The sequence below is a fragment of the Lytechinus variegatus genome, chromosome 5 (assembly GCF_018143015.1).
Source record: "Lytechinus variegatus isolate NC3 chromosome 5, Lvar_3.0, whole genome shotgun sequence".
Lineage (NCBI taxonomy): Eukaryota > Metazoa > Echinodermata > Echinoidea > Temnopleuroida > Toxopneustidae > Lytechinus > Lytechinus variegatus.
This window is the reverse complement of record NC_054744.1, coordinates 15,425,461-15,439,368: the sequence shown is the minus strand read 5'-3', so window position 1 is coordinate 15,439,368 and position 13,908 is coordinate 15,425,461. Positions and strand designations below refer to the sequence as shown.

The 13,908-nt window shown below is 37.3% G+C and overlaps 1 long non-coding RNA gene across 1 annotated transcript; it reads left to right on the top strand.

Moving 5' to 3' along the window:
• Positions 1 to 2,329: 2,329 nt before the first annotated feature.
• On the top strand, positions 2,330 to 5,661 carry LOC121414780. The gene is made up of 3 exons (XR_005969911.1): positions 2,330 to 2,370; positions 4,969 to 5,088; positions 5,625 to 5,661. It is a non-coding gene; the product is annotated as an uncharacterized LOC121414780 (long non-coding RNA).
• The last annotated feature ends 8,247 nt before the right edge of the window (positions 5,662 to 13,908 follow it).

Below are 13,908 nucleotides of genomic sequence, written 5' to 3'. Positions count from 1 at the left end.
ATCAATGGTATACCATACACCAATGGTGTCTCAGTGGTATACAATGGTGCTCAGTAGTATATGCCTCTAATGGTATGACTGGTATAATGAATGGTATACCATGCACCAATGGTGTCTCAGTGGTATACAATGGTGTCTCAGTGGTATTCAATGGTGTCTCAGTAGTATGTGTCTTTGATGGTATGACTGCATGGTATACCATGATATACCCAATGGTGTCTCAGTGGTATACAATGGTGTCTCAGTGGTATTCAATGGTGTCTCAGTGGTATGTGCTTGTAATGGTATGATTGGTATGATGAATAGTATACCATACATCCAATGGTGTCTCAGTGGTATTCAATGGTGTCTCAGTAGTATGTGTCTCTATAATGGTATGACTGGTATGATGAATTGTATACCATATACCCAATGGTGTCTCAGTAGTATGTGCCTCTAATGGTATGACTGCATGGTATACCATTATATACCCAATGGTGTCTCAGTGGTATACAATGGTGTCTCAGTGGTATTCAATGGTGTCTCAGTAGTATGTGCCTCTATAATGGTATGATTGGTATCAATATGGTGTCTTAGTAGTATGTGCCTAGTGGTATATAATATAATCATGTTGGATAATTGTAAAGCTATAGTGGCTTAGTGGTGTTTGCCTAATGAATGCCATTTGTGTTAATGCTGAATGATATGCCCAATTGCATTACCCATTAACATAATTCCGAAGATTTAAAGAAAATATATCAAAGATTAAAAGGTATTTAGAGTTAATTAAATATTTGACCTGTGACTTTTATGCGAGCAGCTTCCCCAAATCAAGTGTAATCGCTCATGATTGTGTCTCTTGCATTCTTTTAAATTGTCTTTGTCCTTATTAAGTAAAAGGTCTATATGTGTTTGAATATTATTGATCCAGTGGTTATGATACAATATTATAAATTTGTTATATTTTACAATTGTACATAAATTTAAATCTGATGCAATGGGTGCATGCAAAAATAAAATCAATCGGTCAATGAAATCTTTTTTGATAAAAAGGGTTTTAATTTTTAATTAATAAGTTTTATTCTATTTTTATAATCATTTTGCTTGTTTATGGCCGCTTTTTATAAAAAGAACTATATATTTAGTGTTCCAAGAAGATATTTGCAATCAATCCCAAAATTCGATCAGATGCAAATTTACAGGTGATGATACATTAAGTTTATCTAGAACATATCAATTTGGATTTTTTTATGGATCAGTTGCAAGTTTGCAATGAAAAGTATGACTCTCATGATTTTGGAGTCTGAAATTGATTTGCGTTCGATTGCTTCGATTGCAAGTTTATTGCAATGCCCCATATTTTGCTCAAAATGAATTCACTGTTGGTTGTCTTGGTCCCCCAACCTCTATCAAATTCCCATCCGCAAACCCTGATTTGGTCTGTCTGCAACGTCAAAAGCCCCATCTGACCCATTTGTACGCTATTATAGCTGCTTCCAATCATGAATTATTTCACCCTTTTTTTACAAATGATATTTCCAAAATTCTAATTCTATTTTAGGCTCTAAATATTCTTTCCCACTTGTGGACGGCGTTTATAAAGAGGAGAGCTATTCTATAGGCCGGCATTACTTGATTGAAATGATTTATCCACATGGTCTTGCTCCCTCACCCCTATCAAAATTCCCTGCCGCCATACAGGGTATAGTACAATGTAACAGAAAAGAAATCTACTGAATGAAATCTCAATTTCAATCATTACAAAAGCAAATTAAAAGGGAAGAAAAGTGAGTAAAAAATATATATATAAAGGGGAAAAAACAAGAAAAGAAAAAAGGCAAAGAAGAAAAGAAAGATTAACAGAAAAGAAAAAAAGACAACGAAAATAAAAAAGAAAATAACAGAGATCGAGAACAGGAAAAAAAAGTGAAGGGATCGAAAACTTTTTTCATAGATTCCAAGATCCAAGGAAAACAGTGGCATGCACTCACGCCATCATGGTTTCCAACCCAGAACCAATCGAGAGGAAAAAGAAGACACCCCTGATTTGGTTTTAATTCACCCCCCACCCATATCGGGATGTGTATTTATCTTGGCGAAGAAGTCCCCTCCCCCCATATTTTGTCATAATTTATCCCCCCCCCCCCCCCCATATGCTTTGGCGAGAGGGGCCGCTTGGCTGCTTGCCAGGTAGCTCTATTATACGTGTTGTTCTCGCACTACGCACGCGCGAACGGCTAACCGCCAAGTGCAATATTTGAAAAAGAAAACTCGATCTACCGGTACTACCGTTTTGCTGTTGATAAGTCCGTCGATAATTCATCAAAAACTAAAGGAACACGGGTCAGATTCGGACAGCAACTTCAAAGTCATTTGTAGAAGGCTATAACAGTAAGTTCTATAACAATTTTCTTTGAATTATTTCTCAAATTGTCTCAAAATGTTAGATGTCGTTGTACTGCCACGACATGCACGACCACTGCACTGCCACCGTCACTGCCCCGTTGGCGCTGGCCGCTGCTCTACGGGCCGGGACGTGGCTTTGACGATAGGGAGTGCTTATGGTTTATGCTTTGTATTGGCAGAGTTAAGATCGGCGAGCATTGAATAGTTATTCGCTCATATTGCCTGATGTTTATTGTCAATGTTTTACAAAAACCATCTCTGAATACATTGAATTCGTGAATGAATGATTTGTTAATGCTAATGTCAAGACTGTCAAAGTTTTAATTGTGAATAAATAGACCGTTACTGCACACGTTAATTTACTGAAATTGAAAACTTGCCGACAAATATTGCTTTGAAATTAGGCCTATAATTTGTTGTTGTTGTTGTTGATAGATGTTGGTAAATGAGATAAAATGGAGGTGAAACATGGTAAGGGTCCTAAAGTTTAAAAAATGATAAAGGCTACGCAGGTCTATAACTTTGCTACACTGTACACACCACTCATTGCACATACTATTTCAATGGTAAAATGTGCACTTTGTGTGTGGAACTGTGACTGGACGGAGTGACAAACGATTCCTATTCAATTTTTCTACAGAGGCTGCAATAAATATGCAGAGAAAACTGGCGCTAATGCAGTTTTGCACCGGCCGATTACCAGCATACCTCATCACCAAAACTTGTTCCCAAATGTCATGACAGGTCTCTCAGTCACATTTCGATGTTAATATACCCACCGTTTTTCAAAATATTGGGAATGGCTGTATTTAGTCTTCGATCTCGACGTCGTTGATCTAATCCGTAGACATCACTTCGCGGATCTCTCGGATTCGCCGTAATATTTATATGGACTGAAGTTAGCAACCAAATCATGCTAACATGTGGCAAACAAACTGCCAGCATGCCGCATGCGAATCTTTTGATCGCATAACTTCGGTCCATATCAACATGACGGCGAATCCAAGCGATCCGCAATATTTTGAAAAGTGGTGGGCATATTGTGTATTGATCTCAAAATGTGTGTAGACAATTCTGGTGGGGAGTTTTGCTTGAAGTTGCATGCACAACGAACAATTGTCCATAGACTGTGTACAACGGATAGATCGTCTCCGCACAAGGATTCAAAGACCGCTGATTGGTCAATAGCGCAGATCACGTCATGACCACGTGGTCCCAAAAATAATTCCTTTGGACTGCGTGCGGAAGTATCGATAACGATATCCGGTCATGTTGTGTACACGGTAAATGGTCTTGGTTCGTGATCGGATCGCTCCGGTATCGATCGAAAATTATCGAAACTGCAATTTCATGCATATTCACGCGACGCTCCAAAACCCGGAAGCCAATTGACTTTATGCACGTTGCGATAGACTCTACAAATTCCAAGGAACACGATGACATATAGACGCTAATTTGTAAGATTTTGACGGAAAAGCAAGAAGTATTCAAAATTCGCTTACCTGTGCGGTATCGGTGAGAAAATAGATCCTCCGAGAATGCCTTTCATAATTCATATAAAATATAGGAAAATTGAAATTCTAGGTCGATTTTGGTACGAGGTGATAGGGAATTGCACACTTGTTTTGGTGGAATTCTTTGTGGGGAAACAAAAGGCTTGCACTGCGCATGCTTACTATATTTTCATTCATAAATTGGTTCTCGGCAGTGGCTGGATGACGTCATGTAATAAGCAAAAATGTACACGACCGCTACGTTCACGCTCCGCTATCCGTTGTACACAATTGTTCACTGTGAGTTGGCTGGTGTGAAACTGCATTAGTGCCGGAGGGTATTCTTAGATCCTTTCATGGGGCTAGGCATATCAATTTTTAAAGTAAATTTTATCCTCTTTTAAAGTTAAGTTTGTCCTGTGATCACATTTTATCTGTTTTTATTTATTTACTGATCAAAACTTGCCTAAAAAACGTCTGGAGTTCATCCACTGGCATATGATTGTCCATGAACGGATCCATGATTTCTCAAAGGGGGTAGTGGGGCACATTTTCCCAAGGAAACTTTAAATAACAAGCAAACCAAAAAGATCCTCTTGTATGAGACAATATTTTTAATATAAATATTTGCTGTAACTTTCGAAGGGGGGGGAGAACACTTGTGTAAGAAAGCCACATTTTTATCAAACACATCAACTATTGCTCTCAAGGTGGGGGCACAGGTCAAATGTGCCCACTTGGATCTGCTTCTGCGATTGTCAATACCAGAAAAATGGAATTTATGTCATCGATTACCCTCTTGAAAATTGCTGCTCTAGAAATTTGATTTCAGATGACATAGCTATTACTAGTATAAAGCATGCACAGTTATAATACAGCCTTGTCTGAACTACGCTGAAATACTATCACATTTCCTTATTTTTATCCTAAATTCTGGGCTGGTAATCAGAGGTCCATGAAAAATATCTTTAACATTAAAGTTCTAAGATCATTATTTTTCTATTACTATATTAGTATTCTATTTTTGTTTGTATCTGCATATACATGCAGATTTTACAACACTTAAATTGATTTTATTTCATTTTCAAAGTTTGGACGACGGATACACTGGATGATAAGGTAGATGATCCAGCCTTATCTTGGAATGACACGACGGGTGTTGAACACAGAAAACGTACCGTGTACAAGACACAATTGGAGTTTATGAAAGGTAGGTGTGTAAGAATTTTCTTCAGTAGAAAAAAATGCAAAGCTTCATGAGATAAAACAGATTGTATTCCTGCAGTGGCATAGCTGAAAAAAAACCTTGTCAGGAATGGTAAAAAATCCTTAGAAAGGACAAATGTCATCCCTATTTAGAGGAGCACACGTCTTTTCTGACACCCCCCCCCCAGAAAAAAAATCAGTATGTTGGCTGAGGGGGGAAGGGTGGACACTTTTTCCCCAGGTATTCATTTGTTGTGGTATTTGTCATCATTGGGGCAACCTCCCATTATAAAATAGGTTATTGTCTACCCATCTATGGTTAAACATAAATTTATTTATCATATTTTACAAAATGTTTTGTTGATATTTGTTAATTGGTATCATTCAATTGAATGGTAGAGTATACTGCAAATTTCTCAATATATAAAAAATATATGAACTTCTAAAGAAAGCTTACACACATGACAAGCATTCATATTTTGAACTCTTAGCTAATATACTGTCTTTTGCATTGTTTTCATCCAATATTTCTTATTACAGCTTCAAGGAATTAATCCTGCCGGGTACCCATTCACTTCATCTGGGTCTAGTGATGCACAGTGTGGATGAAATTCGGGCTGAAGGAAAACACACCATGGCTAGGACTCAAATTCACGACCCTCTGTTTGAAAGGTGAGAGTCAGAACCACTAGACCACGACGTTCCCAGCTGATGTCATATCCCCACTTGTTCTTTTGTATTTATTACAAGAAGTCGCGCTAATTTACATTTTGTCCTCCGAGAACTATAAAAAATGGAGTGAAAATTTATTTCAAAGACATGTCCACCCTAACAAAAAAGTTGATTTGATTAAAAAGAGAAAAATCAAACATAAAAATCGGATGAAAAATAAGAAAGGTATGACATTTTTAAGTTTCGCTCAATTTCAGTTAATAGTTACATGCACATCCAGGTCGGTATGCAAATGAGGGAACTGATGACATCACTCATTCACTTTTCTTTGTTTTTTAAATATGAAATATTATAATTTTCTCCTCATTGTCCTATGAAATAAAGTTTTATTTTTATTTTTTATTGTCAAATCTGTAAAAAAATTGAAATATTGTACAATTCAAACAATGAAAACCAAAACAAAAAGTGAGGGTCTTATTTTGCATCCGATTTAGATGAAATATTTTGCATGATGCTTGCCTGATTTTCTCTGTTGATTCAAAACAATCTTTTCTGTGGTGGACTAGACCTTTAATGTGAAGATATGCATTGCTGGAAATAATGATATGATACTTGGGACATATCATACACACATGTATGAAAATATGAAATAATTATTTCATTTTATAGAATAAGCCTAACAAATATTCCTGACGATCGTGTGTACATTGGGTTAATTTTTTACCAAAATGTTGTTAAATTTCAAATTCAATAACTTTGTTATTATAATAACTTTGTTATTATCAGATTTTAATGAAATTTTCAGCATGATCCTTTTCTGATTCATTCTCTCCCTACCAAAATCTCCCCTTTTCTCATGCTTTCTTTCTATGGTCCCCTTCATTCTCCTTATAACTATGTTATATGTAAAGTGTAACCGGTCGTCCAACCAATTTGATTGAAGGGCTAGAGGTACTCGAGACTGAAAGCTATGTGATATAATTCAAAGTGTACATCAGACAAACAAAAAACACTGAACATCTCATCCAAATTTGTTTAGGATTAACAAAGTTTTGACGAATTAAAGTTGTTATTTTTTGCTAAAACTGTTCTCTGCAAGTCCTCATGAATATACAAGATCACAATTTATATATTTTTTGTATTATATGAATTTAAATTTTGTCCAAGCTCGGTTGTAAAAAATTACGATTGACTACTGATTTACTGTGTAAGACAATATAACACAACAAAAATAGACAGAAAAGAAATAAGTGGGTATCTTGTATATATTATTTTCTATATATTTTGCAAAAAAGGTCTCTATTTTTCTTCTGTTTTTTAGTTTTCCAAATTGAATAATTTTCTTTCCTTATTTTCCTTATATTTTTTTTCTATGTGTGATATATTATTTATTTATTAATGTATCATTATTGTATTTATGATAAACTTTTGGCGTGTTTCTACAGTAAATCATTAAAAACGGTTTATCTTTTCCGGACTCGAATTACGATCGACTACTAATTTACTGTGTAAGACAATAATCTTTCTCACACATATTTAACACAACAAAAATAGACAGAAAAGAAATAAGTTGGTATCTTGTATATATTATTTTCTATATATTTTGCAAAAAGGTCTCTATTTTTCTTCTGTTTTTTAGTGTTCCAAATTGAATAATTTTCTTTCCTTATTTTCATTATATTTTTTTCTATGTGTGATATATTATTTATTTCTTAATGTATCATTATTGTATTTATGATAAACTTTTGGCGTGTTTCTACAGTAAATCATTAAAAACAGTTTATCTTTTCCGGACTTGAATAACCTTATCGTTCTTAAACCAACCTGTTTCTACAGACTGAATAATCTGATTAACTTGCATTTCGCGTCGCAAATACGGTGGAAATTGGAAAATTCAACCTATAACCTCACATTGCATTTTGGTATGTCAAAAATTGCATCTCGTTAGGAAAATTTTCAAAATTCATGGTAGATCTCACTCATTGTAGCAGGTGCACGTTTCGCGATCAGCTGGCGAGATAAAAAACGGCCAGAATATATGTTTACTGTGAGATCGCACTTCTTGGTTCAAGCACTTAAGCCAGACACGTATGCTATTTTGCCCCGTGTTTTTACAGAAAAGTTAAACGGATTAACATGGCAATAACCACCTCTCAGAGAAATGGTTATGAGAAACCGTATTTTGCGCGATGCAATTTATCAATAAACCGCATCGCGTCTGTTTCTACAGGAAAGTTATCAGGGATTCTGGATACTTAGGCGGGTAATACCTTTTAACAATTCTATGTAGAAACATGCCATTGATATATCTTTTTAGGTGAAAAGAAAAAAGAGACCAATTTGGGAGTACTATTTTCCCCCCTTTTGGGGATATTTCATTTCTTCTAGGTGTGGTACCCTTTATTCATTTGGCCATGTGAAGGCTATCACACATTTTGAGTTTAATCTTCGAAATTTGGTGTTCATTAGTTTGTTGTCCAAACTCTGTCTTACATGTAAATTTGTTTACAGGAAGATTAACATAATATTTATGTGGAGTGCAATCATTGATCTCTTGTGGAGTCGCACAGTCACATGTATTCATAATATGGTGCTTTTATGCCATACCTGTCAATACTCTTTTGTACTTGAACTTATTAGTAAAAAAATGTTTATTAATGTCGTTGAAAGCAATTACACACAACAGATTTAACATCAAGTTTATTGTATTACAAGTATCAGGTTTGTATGCAGAACAGTGGTTTTGCCAAGTACTCAATCCATGTAAAAAGCAATATGAGAGAACAGGTTTATTCTTGGAAATGTTAGCCTTCATTTGTTGTGTTTTTCAATCAAACTCTGTCTTGATGCATGTTTACTTTTAGATAACAAGATTGACAGAGTATAGATATCAACGAGTAGCTAAGTCATATATATTAATAACTTATGTGCTTTAATTATAAAGTCTATACTTGTGAATACTCTGTGCCATTTATGCTGTACTTAAACTTCTTATAGTAAAAACATTTTATTGACGTTCTTGAAATAAGTAACTGTTTTCATTTTTTTTCTTGTGTATACTTATTCCATTATTAAGCCTACCACTAACCCCAGAGATATGCTGTTCACCAATGGTCTACCATTCACTGTACTTTATTGGCCTACTATACATTGCACATCGTTGTTCTACTGTCTACCATTCAGTGTAAACCATTGGTCTACCATTGAACTTGTGGTCTATAGTGTATGACCAATGGTGTTATTTGAATGGTTGACTAATAGTATAGTGTGTATGACAGTGTTGTATGGTAAATGGTAGGTCAATGGTGTACGGTGTATGGTAAGCCAATGGTGTATGGTAAGCCTATGGTGTACGGTGAATAGTAGTTCAATGGTGTATGGTAGGCCAATGGTGTACTGTAAATGGTAGGTCAATGGTATACGGTGTATGGTAGAATGGTGTAAAGTGAATGGTCAATCAATGGTGAATGGTGTGTGGTGTACGACGAATGGTAGTTGAATGGTGTATGGTGAGCGGTGAATGGTACGTGAATGGTGTACGACGAATGGTAGTTGAATGGTGTATGGTGAGCAGTGAATGGTACACGAATGGTGTACGGCGAATGGTACGCGAATGGTGTACAGTGAATGGTGTACGATGAATGGTACGCGGATGGTGAATTGTACACGAATGGTGAATGGTACACGAATGGTGTATGTTGAATGGTAGGCGAATGGTGTATGGTGAATGGTGTAAGGTAATTGGTAGGCCAATGGTGTCCAGTGAATGGTGGCTGAATGGTAAATGGTAGGCCAGTGAATGGTGGCTGAATGGTGAATGGTGGTCAATGGTAAACCTGTCTATAGTGGCCATATGGTAGATCAATGGTGAATGGTGTTTGATCAATGGTATATGAATGGTAAATGGTGCTCATGAATATGGTAATAGTAAGGTCCGAATTATTTAAATTAGTTTGAATGGTATACCATTGAGGCTTGAATGGTATACCATTGGTGTATGGTGGGTGCTGTGCGAATGGTATTCCAATGGTATATCAATGGTGTATGATAAATGGTAGTCAATGGTATACCATTCAATTTTTTTTATAAGGGTAATGATGCATGCCACTGCTGCTACGCCATGATGATCATAATGAACTGCACATGATGATTATTGATAGTGGTATGATGATGGTTGTGTGATGATGATGACGACGATGATGAATAAATAGGCGTATGAGAACAATTTTATGAGTGCATATTCTCCCCCTTTTAACATATTCACCCTCACTGATGTTTCAATACATTTTCTATTCTTTTTCTTCCTCTAGCTTCTTCTTCTTCCTCTTCCTTACCCATTTCTTGAACAAATTTATAATAAAGGGTCATTATCACCATCGCATTGGTTGCCATTGATGAGATTTAAAAAGGAATCATATTCGCACATTGGGCTCAGCTGTTTTGGGGCTGTCGACGTATATTATGGATTTGTATATAGAGCTCGAAGGGCTGATCCCAGGCCGTAGGACCGCGCCCCTGAGTTCACATTATTTTGTGAACGCCAATGCCCTACACGGTGTAGGCTACATGCCCCCCCACCCCACCCCCGTCCTTCCGTCACCGTAGGCAATCTGAATCTGCCTCTCCTGGGGCCTAACGAGTATAAAGCTGTAAAATCTGCTTAGCATCTTAACCCTATAGCAACCACATAGGCCTGGTCATATACGAACTTTGTTGGAGCGTTCCTTGAACGTAAAGAGAGGGGACCGAATTTCGACAACGCTCGTCACTGAGCACAAAATGGGAAAACATCGAAAACAAGGGCCTTACCGTTGGTTCAACAGTAGCGAGCGTTTGGTTAGACGCGATCGAGCGTTGATAGAGCGGCGTTATGCGCATCCGGGCGTTGGCCCGGCGGGGGTTTAAAGTTGGTTAAGCGGCATCGTTTTTACAACGGAGCTGAAAGGATCTCTTTGATAGAACTTCTGAGAAATTCCAAATGGGCTCCTGGTCCAAATTCTGGTCCCGCTCCGACACCGCCATACTAACACCAAAGTTCATCACCGCAATGGATCGCTGTTTCAACGCCCGACATCGTTCCAGCAATCCTGTGTCCGCTAGTAAAACGCTTACAACCAATCCACCAAAGTTTGTGCAACGTTCAATCACCACTCGGGCAAAGCTGGCGAAGCAGCGGTGGTCCAGCGTTCAACTTAGATTCCTGCGTTGGCCTAGCGAATCCAAGCGTCCACGAACTTGAGTCTAAGCGGTGCCAAATTTTGACTGGGCGTTGTTGTAGCGGTGGTGAACTTTCCCGGAGCGGAAAATTGCCCACTCCTCACCGCTCGCAATATTTTGTGCAGCTCAAAACTTTCGGGGCGGTAGGAAGGACCATCAGCGGGGCCAACTTCTGTTAAGCGGTGGTGAACGGTAACGAGCGGTGATGATTTTTTTTTCAACGCTCCAAAGTTCTGGCGGTGTGACCGGGCCTTCTGTAATTAGCTTGACGATATAATTTGAAAGCAAAATAAAGACTGATTATCATCCAGTAGAATAATTCACCCCTCCACCACAGTTTAAAGCTTATGATCTCTTATATGTTAGCTGCTGTGCTTCCAAATTGATTTCTTATTCTTTCCGTCATTTTACATTTTCTATGATGATATCTCTGCATGGTGATGCAGCCGGGGGAACGGGAAGGTCAAAGATAATTAGTTTTATGGAATTAATCATAGAATTTCTGGCACCCTATCGGCAGGATGTATTAGAATTTTTTTGATGAACTATATTAGTTTTGTTTGGCTGTGGATGAGAGGGGAGGGGACCGGGTATAGGGGAGTTTTTTTTTTTTGAGGCTTACTTGAAAACAAGGTGGGGGAGCTGAAAACGATCTCCCCAGTTACTTCATCTCTTTTCTTTCTTGACCTTTACTATCGGAGAATTGTGTTTTTTAGGATTAAATCGAGGCGTAGGCTATCCCTACACAAGCCCATGTTTCTGAGTTTTACTTCTTATATCGTAAACATGATTTGAATACTGTATTCATGTTCATTATGTTTTGAAGTATTTTATTGATGTGTATACTTTATATGAAAATGTCAATCGGAAGAAGATCAATTTTTATTTAAATTGAAATGAATGAACATTTACTATGGGCCAATAAACAATTATGTAGAAAGTCTGTATGGTAAAGGCTCGTATGTATCACCACTTAAAAACCATTTTCTAAATCCACTTGACAAACACAACAGGCTTGCTGCCAAACCCTTTTCCAGGTAATTAATAACTGACACTCCCTCATTTATTATTCCTTATACCTTGGTCACATTTGTTCTACGGCGGCCATACGGCGAGTCGAAACCAGCCGTTTTAACATTGTTTGTACCAGCTACATGTCGTTGGTTATAATAAAAATGAATAAAACGACTGTTTCCGACTCGCCGTACGGCCGCCGTAGAGCAAATGTGACCATGGTATAAGCTATAGTTGATATATCTATTCTATCCAGGTTACCTTCGGGGATAATGAACTATATAGTATCCTAGGGAAGAATGGTGGATGGGGATACAAACTCCATCATGTTCATGATGTACACCCATGCAACCAAATAAAATGGTTAAAAGATTATTTTGTACTCTTTGAGATGCGATATGCTATTGACGCATTCGAAGTTTTGAAAGCGCCATTTTCAGGAAAATCTGCTTAGCATCTTAACCCTATAGCAACCACATAACCGAAGATGAATTCAAATGACGATAACGGTGTCTGCCGAGAGAAAAAAAGTTTTATGGGTTTGTTAATATTTTTTTCTTCTCTATATCATTTTCCCTATCACGGCTATATGATGATAAAAATTTTCGTGAGACATTAAATTTGGCTCATTCGAAAAAAATGTATAGTCACGAAAAAAAGCCATTCCAAATATATCCGTATACCGACTGCGAATCTCGTCATTGAGATATATCGACTTGGCCATTTCTCGCTATATGAACATGCAACTTTCATGAAAGTCAATGTCGACATACACCTTTTAATAAGCCAATTTGGCATTGCCAGTCTCGCAATTGTAATATTAAGGCATTAACATGATCAAGTTGACTCGCTAAGTTAATGAACAGGAGATGGCACTTAAAAACTTCCAGAGAATATGCCTAGATACGTGGGAGGAATATATAATCTTAATGCACCGCAAGACTTAGTGTAAAAAAAATTCTTAAGATTTGACAATAAATTATATTTTCTCCTTTCCATTCACGTACAAGTGGAAAATTATTTGGGCTGTTATATTCTTAAAGGTCAAGTCCACCCCAGAATAATGTTGATCTGAATGAACAGAGAAAAATCAAAGAAGCATAATTATGACTGAAAATTTCATCAAAATCGGATGGAAAATAAGAATTTGGCATTTTGAAAGATTCGCTTATTATTCACAAGAAAAGAAATACAAAAGAAATAGTGAGTGGATGATATCATCGGTCTCCTCATTTGCATACCGACAAGCATGTATTTTGTGAAATTAAGCAAAACTTTAAGATGTCATATATTTCATATTTTACATCCGATTTTGATGATTTTTCAGTGTTATGCTCTTTCGATTTTTCTCTTTTTATTCAAACGTACTGTTTGATGGGGATGTACTTGTCCTTTGGATATTCTATTCGTGTACTCTCCAGTCTTCTGTAATGTTTACCCTTCTTTGTTCTCTCTCTCTATTTTCCTTTCTCTTCTCCTCACTCTTCTTCTTTTTCTCCCGGGTCCCGTAACACAAGGTTTAGCGATTGATCGTACGCTCGATTTTCACGATTGATTGTACATTGTAGTCAATGGAATCAATCGTAGAATAATGTTTTACGATCATTGCTAAGCCTTGTGTTACAGGCCCCAAGTCTCTTTTACCTTCTCTTGATCCCTTTGATTCCCCGCCTCTTCTCCACCCTTATGGTAGAGCGGGGGATTCGTATTCCGGTGACCCGGGTTCGATTCCCACTTGGTGCGCTAGTGTCCTTTGGTAAGGCATTAATCCTCAGTACCAGGTCCTTCGGAGGGGACCTTAAGCCATCGGTCCTCTGGTTGCTTGCTTACAAGCATTCATGCTTTCTTAGCAATCAGGTGAAAAATAATCATCAATCACCAAAATTTCGTGCCCTGCATTACCCGCAATCCTCATCCCTTG